This window comes from Anguilla rostrata, chromosome 9 (assembly GCF_018555375.3).
Source record: "Anguilla rostrata isolate EN2019 chromosome 9, ASM1855537v3, whole genome shotgun sequence".
Taxonomy (NCBI): Eukaryota; Metazoa; Chordata; class Actinopteri; order Anguilliformes; family Anguillidae; genus Anguilla; species Anguilla rostrata.
The window spans coordinates 33,740,607-33,747,484 of NC_057941.1; the positions used below are offsets into that span (position 1 = coordinate 33,740,607).

Below are 6,878 nucleotides of genomic sequence, written 5' to 3' on the forward strand. Positions count from 1 at the left end.
CTAACATGCTGGGACGTGTAGGGACTAAAGGGGATACTTCCACATGGGCATTTTCCTAAATCAACTTCCTCTAGATGCACTGGAAAATTGCAACAAAAGCATTGTCAACAGCAATGTTAGCAGAACTTTTTCAGTAGCATGCAGTAGTAGTACAAAACTAAAATCAAGCTGGATTTGCCCCATAGCCATCAGATATCAAATTGGAGCAAATCTCTTGAGGAAACCTCAGCGGAAGATTCTCATTGAAAGTTGAGGACACTAAAAATGGCTGCCTGGATAAAACAGTAAGCTATAGATTTTTACAAAGCGTAAATCATAAAGTCATCTTATGGGTTGAGGCCAGCAGTGCAAATATACATACCAGTGGAGGCTGGTGACTGAAAAAGGGCAGGAAAAGGAGGACAGGAACAAAACCAACCAATCCAACACATGTTATTTTACACTAGTTGGCTACACATCGTTACTTTCTTATGTCCAAAGTATTTATTCAATCCTGTTATTGTTTCCAAATTCACCATACAGGCTTTCGGAAGATAAGAGTATTTATCAAGGGTGAGCTTTAGAGAACTGTGTTCAACAACCTCCGATTTAAAAAGGAAAAAACAAAAACCATGAAAATCTGGAATTAAAAACGTCAAAACAGGATAGCACTCCTTAGAAAGCGAGCTGACACAGACCTTTGCATGATTGCATAACAGTGAAATTGACAAAAGCAATATTTTTTCTTACTCTCATACTCTTAATCTATGTTGTCTTTTATTTCGTTTTGGCGGTTGTAGATTACTTAATAATAATTATGGAAATACTGCCATTGTAGAACCATCTTGTAAGTCATAGAAACTCTCCTTAATAGAGCTCATCCTTGCATGGCCAGGAAATCTGAGCACACCGACATGTCCTTTGAAGGAAAAGTAAGCTACACTTCCCTGATTGCTGGGCATACTGTTTTTATTCTTCTCAAATGCGAAGAACTTTCGTTGAATTGTATGTGAAAGGCGTTATACAAGCGGAAGCGGAAGCCCAATTGTCGGTGTCAATGCACTCCCATTAAACTAATTGCTACAGGCAATTTATTCCCTCACGACTAAATCGGTAGCGCTCATAAAGATAATTGTCCGACTGCCTTAAAGGATCGTTCCCTGATTTTCTTGCAATGATGGCTCACGAGAACCTCTTACAAACGGTGCGTTCATTTCAGAGACTGTTCATTTCTGCTGTTTGTGGGTGTGGCTTAGACTATAGGTTCATGTTAGCTATCCAGCTAACTGAAACTTAAACCTGAAACTGAAATCCCGTGTTTACCCCGAAATGTCAACAATTGGGTTAACTCAGAAAACCACTTAGAGCTACGTAAAACTTTCTGATGACCTGATTCAGCATTTTTCATCATGGTTACCTGTGGAGTTGGTCGTCCAGCAGTCTCGATTCTCGGTTTAGCTGCCTAATCGGCGTATTTGTGACAATACATAATCCACAATATTATCACCATCCCACTAGCTATCTGAGCAGTCCTTCCAAAACCAAAGCTTGTTGTAGCACTAGATAACTAGCTACGGCTGGTTGAAAAAAGACAAATGTAAAACTAGGGAGCAAGCTAACGTGAGTTAGCGGTTGGCTAACTACTAGCTACTGCTCGATGAAAAAAAACTATGAAAATGCCATAACAGCTCAAAGTAAATCTGAAAAAGGAAACATAGGCTCCTTTGTAATATGCCTAAACATTAAAAAAAAAATGTTTTTTAATTATGCGACATGTGCGCGTTTTGTAATTTGCTAAAATCGTTTCACCGTCAGATCGCTACACTAACGTTGAACCCGCGGATGAAACTCGGAAATCAGTAATTGGACCAACTCGATGTCAATATTTTATTCTGTCTGTTGATTGGTAAGAGAGATGCCTTCCCTCGAAGTATTGTTTGCGTATTTTGACCAATCACATATTACCAGTGGGAAAAAAATAAATACATTAGATTGATATAAGTAAGAAGACCCGCCCTACCACTCCGCCACGCACCATTGCACTCCCCACCACGCCACCACTTGATTGCCCTTTCCCCTTGTGTCTGCGGGTGTCGCTGTTGAAGCCTTTTAATCAGAATTTCAATATTGGAGAGAAAATAGATTTGTATGACACTGAGATTTTGTAATAGTTTATTTCAACTGTTTACTTTCTTCATATTTTGATCTTCCTCTGCCTATGGACCGGCTTCGTCTGGTATACACAATACATACAAATTAGCCTACTGTACTATCCATTCTGTTAATGGATGAATGATTTGATGTTTACTTTTAAATTTCTGTATCTGAATATAATGTTTCCTAAAAGGAACAAAAAATACATATACATATTATGTATGAGCCTTCTTTTTTTCCTCTATTTTTTTTTGGAAAAATAATTTCTCACACAGGGACAGGCTATGTGTGAACTTCACAAAATATATCAGCCACATGGTGGCACTGTCCACTCAACTTGCAAAATTAGCATGTGTGAAATCAGCAGATTTTATTTGAACTTCAAGTGAAACTGGAGTTATGTTACTGGATTTTAATTTTATTCTAAAGTATATCAAAAAAAGTTCTCTTGATAAATGAATGATATCAAATTTTACACCAACATTTGTGAGGCTTATAATTTGTTTAAAAATACATCATTGTGATTTTGTGTGCAACCATACAATACGACATGGTCAAAATTTCTTGATTGATGTAGTTTGGGCAACCATAAACGTCAAGACCATGACAAATTATGACATTAAATATAATAATAAATAAATAAATATATGAAATATATTCTTATATTAAATATATTAGCAAATTATTCTGAACCTAAAACTACAATGCATATGATTTATGTGAAAATGTACTTAATCAACAGAATAGCAACCACTTCCCCACTAGATTAGGAAAGTAAAAAATAAGTGGTTTTTTTTTTCTTTTTTACCATCAGACAGCACTAGTGGTTGATGTAAATACTCTGCAGACCATAGCTGATACCTCATTCCTGTTGCTGCTATGCTTAGAAACTTGCCTGAATTAAAAAATATATATAAATAAAACATTTAAATAAAGAATTCTTTTTTTCTGTGATTATCACTTTAAAAACTCTTGTGGGTTGTAAACGGAGAGTGCATTAAAATATGAAATCTTGTGTAAATCTTGTGTTTCAATTTTTTGTTAGTAGGAATGCTGTGTGGATCAGTGTTTTGTGTGTCAACACCACCACAGGCTTGTTTGGGGCAAACACACAACGTACAGGAGAGTGGTGCTGAGGACTCCTGCCTGTTTGGTGCCAGGGTCCTGGACTGAGAATGCAGGCTAAGCAATTGGGTCAGAGATGTCACTGTGCCACCACAACACGGGACCATGATCTCAGTGTTTCCATTGTGATCTGCTTCTTCACATTTCACAGAGAGTGCATTTTATTATTGCTTCTGTATCACTGTAAGACATTGGATATAAGCCAATAAAATATTATTGGGGGCTGCAATTACGTCATTTGAGAATCGTGGAGCTGTGCACTTTACCCTGTGCGTTCAGTAGGTTATAAGTTCATTTCTTTTAATGACTGATATAGACATGAATGTGGCATATGTGTGTGTGTGTGTGTGTGTCTAATCCTCAGTGAGTTTTGTTTTGCTCTTGACTGTTGGCCAGTGTCTGTCCACTCCTTTCTTTTTTAATGGTTTCTGATAATATTTTATTACAAAGCATCTGTCTATAAATGCATATTTAGTTTCTTTTGTTTATTTCTGTGCGTGAGTTTTCACGTTACACTGTTCACATGTTTAATGTTTTGCATATGCATGCTCATTTAACACAACAACAAAAAAAACTTCTGACTACAAAAATTGTTAGGTGGTCAGAAAATCTACCAATGGGCATAGGAAAAAAATAAAAATTTCCAAGTAATATTATAGACAGTTCACTAAACTAGGCCATTTACCAGGATGGGAAGTTGTGTGTTAACAGCAGGAAAGACATATGAAACACATATGAGTGTAATGTATTGACTCTACAATCAAAGGCAGTCATCTAATACCATTGTATTGTGTTCAACACAGTGGTCCATGTTCTTCAGGATCAGAATAGCCTTGTTCCTCTCTGAACCACAGGTCTTCTCTAAAAGTCTGTCTGGGCCGGGCCCAATCTCAGCTGACCCCTAGGTGCATCGGATGATGTTTACGTTACCTTTTATGGTGGCTCTTAGTTACAAGTGTCTTCGCTGTGTCACTCAGCTTGGGCACTGAAGTGTGCTAATTATCCGACACCTGACACTTTGTTTGTTTGTTGACGGCATAGTTAAGCCGTTATTTCACCCTGCACCCCCTCCACTCCGCACCCCATCCCACCCCACCCCGCCCCACCCCAGTCAAAAAACCTGTTTTAGTTCACTGGAAGTGGAACATCGGCAAACAGAACTGATGCAATGAATCTCAGCAAACAGTTCATTGAACAAACTAACTATAGGGAAGAACTCTGTGCTCTTCTCCTTTTGGTTTTGCTGGATGACACACAAGGGCTTTCAGAATTGGAGCCTGCCATTACTAGTTAATCTTCTCTTTATGAATTTGCATTTTCAGTTCTTACTGAACCCATGTGGCTAGTGTGCATGCAAGTGACGTGGGCTCTGTCAGTTTCACTCAACAAAAGTAGAATTCATAATATTAAATACAATAAATAACAATAAACCTTGCATAGGAATGCTTTAGTAGGGTGGTACTTGATAATAAACTGCTTGTAACACGTCAAAAATACATATTACTGAAAATTATATACAGTGAATGATTAAAACTTCATAAAAATAACAGACTAGATTTAAATGAATGAGTGGATGCAAAATAAATAACAAACTATAATAACCCATCTGATTTAGTCATTACAATTTCTTAACAACAATATGTAATGCACACTTAATTGAAAGAATGATAGCAATAAAATGATCATGACAGTATGCAACAAATAATAGCACAGGGATGTATAAATCAAATAACACAATGCTGATGATAAAAGTTTGGCTTAAGCCAGCGATTCTCAAACTTGGGCCTGGGGACTGTGTATGCTGGGTTTCGTTCCAATTGCTAACCCAGGATTTTAACAAGCTGTTCATTTTTCTTAATTAGAAGCTTTTCATGTTGCCACCTCATGTCATAAATACATATGGATTCATGCCATAAAAATTCCTTATTGTTTATTGTGCTATTTTGCACTTAATTACATCATAAAATGCAAAAAATGAACTGATAAAACTACAGACTGCAGTGAATCAATAGGTTCCTGACTGGTGAAAATCTAGTGGCCTGGTGAAAATGGACACCAGGCCACTAGATTGAATGGATTGAAACAGGAGCCAAACCTGCATTGAGTTAATAAATTTAAGGAGGAAAAATATTATAAGAATATGAACAGGTGTTAAACAACCTTACTTGATCAAGAGATTGACTGTAACAAAACGCAGCATACATAGGGATCCCCCAGAACCGAGACTGAGAACCACTGGCTTAAGCTTTAGAACACAACGTTAAATTTCTGGAAATGGAATGACAGGTCAGTTTTACAAAGCCAGGGACACCATGTGCTGGTACATTAAGTTCAGACTAGTCTGTACACATTAGTAATTCAAAAGGGCCACTATGAAGCACTACAGTGAAGACAGATGGCAAAAAACTCATTGAGGGAAAAGACTTGAGGCTTCCCCTGTGGATAAGCTAAAGGCTACAGTGGTGGAAAAAAACTCAAAATGTTCCTTTTCACTGCTGAACAGATTAAACATATCGCTTTAATACTCCCCAAAAGCTAACTTTTAACTGTACAGAATGTGATCATAGTTTCAGCCCTCCAGGATATTTGTCCAAACAGCTGATGGCCTCATTCTGCAGTAAGTGAAACTGCTGTCTACATCGCAGTACTGCACATACCAACAAATATTTACTCTGCAAGCAGTTCTCATGAAATACCTCCTTGATAGTCAATATTTGACTTTGACCTTTTTTTTGGTCTTGCACATATCTAATGGAGTACAGTTAGAATATAAAATGATTATATCTGATCAATCCAACCATTGCTCCAGGACACAAATTTCTGTCTTTATACTCAGTCATTCATTTAATAATGTAGTTTCTGAAGTTAATGTGTTTGCGTGGGTGTGTCCATGTGTGTGTATGTATGTATAATATATACATTTTGAAAATATTTTTGTAATCCCTTGTGGTCTCTGTGCATACATCACATTATACTTTCTACATATCACACACACACACACACACACACACACGCACATAATCATGTTTTGTTTACCTCAGAGAGGGCTAAACGTGACTGTAACAGCAATGGCATGAAATGAAGCAGGTGACTGTTTGATCTCCATTTTGTGGGCACAACGCCAAACAGGACGCTGATTGCTGGCACTCTCCGAGCTACTGTATGTTGGGGCGGGGTGTGGGGGGGGGGGGGGTGAGGGGGTGAGGATAGCAGAACTGCATTTCATACAAGCGGTCTTTGTTATGTCAATGATAGAATTGACATTCCCATGATCAGTGCTGACAGGAGATCCAGTGGGAGAATCTCCTGGCTTGTGTGGCTGTTATTAGTCACCTCCTTTCCAAAGATCAGTTAAAAGCTGCCATTTACTGGACAAGTTGTTAAAATATTCATTCTAGACAGCTTCTCATTTCTGTTTCAAAAAAATTAAGTTGTGGTGCAATTTAAATAAATTACGCCACAATCACAAGGCACAGCCAACATTTTATTCTCAGGAATTTTCTGGACCTGGAATTTATGAACAAAAATGCAGCAGGGCTTAACAGCACTAGAAAGTAGTATGGCAGTATGTTTTTCTTTTCTTTATTTGTTCTCTAAATCATCATAGGGTCTAAAATACT

At 37.6% G+C, this 6,878-nt stretch overlaps 1 long non-coding RNA gene across 1 annotated transcript; it reads left to right on the forward strand.

Annotated features, from left to right (window-relative positions):
* The first annotated feature begins 1,043 nt into the window (after positions 1 to 1,043).
* LOC135262406 (uncharacterized) lies at positions 1,044 to 3,487 on the forward strand. Its single transcript, XR_010332217.1, has 2 exons — positions 1,044 to 1,183; positions 3,226 to 3,487. It is a non-coding gene; the product is annotated as an uncharacterized LOC135262406 (long non-coding RNA).
* The last annotated feature ends 3,391 nt before the right edge of the window (positions 3,488 to 6,878 follow it).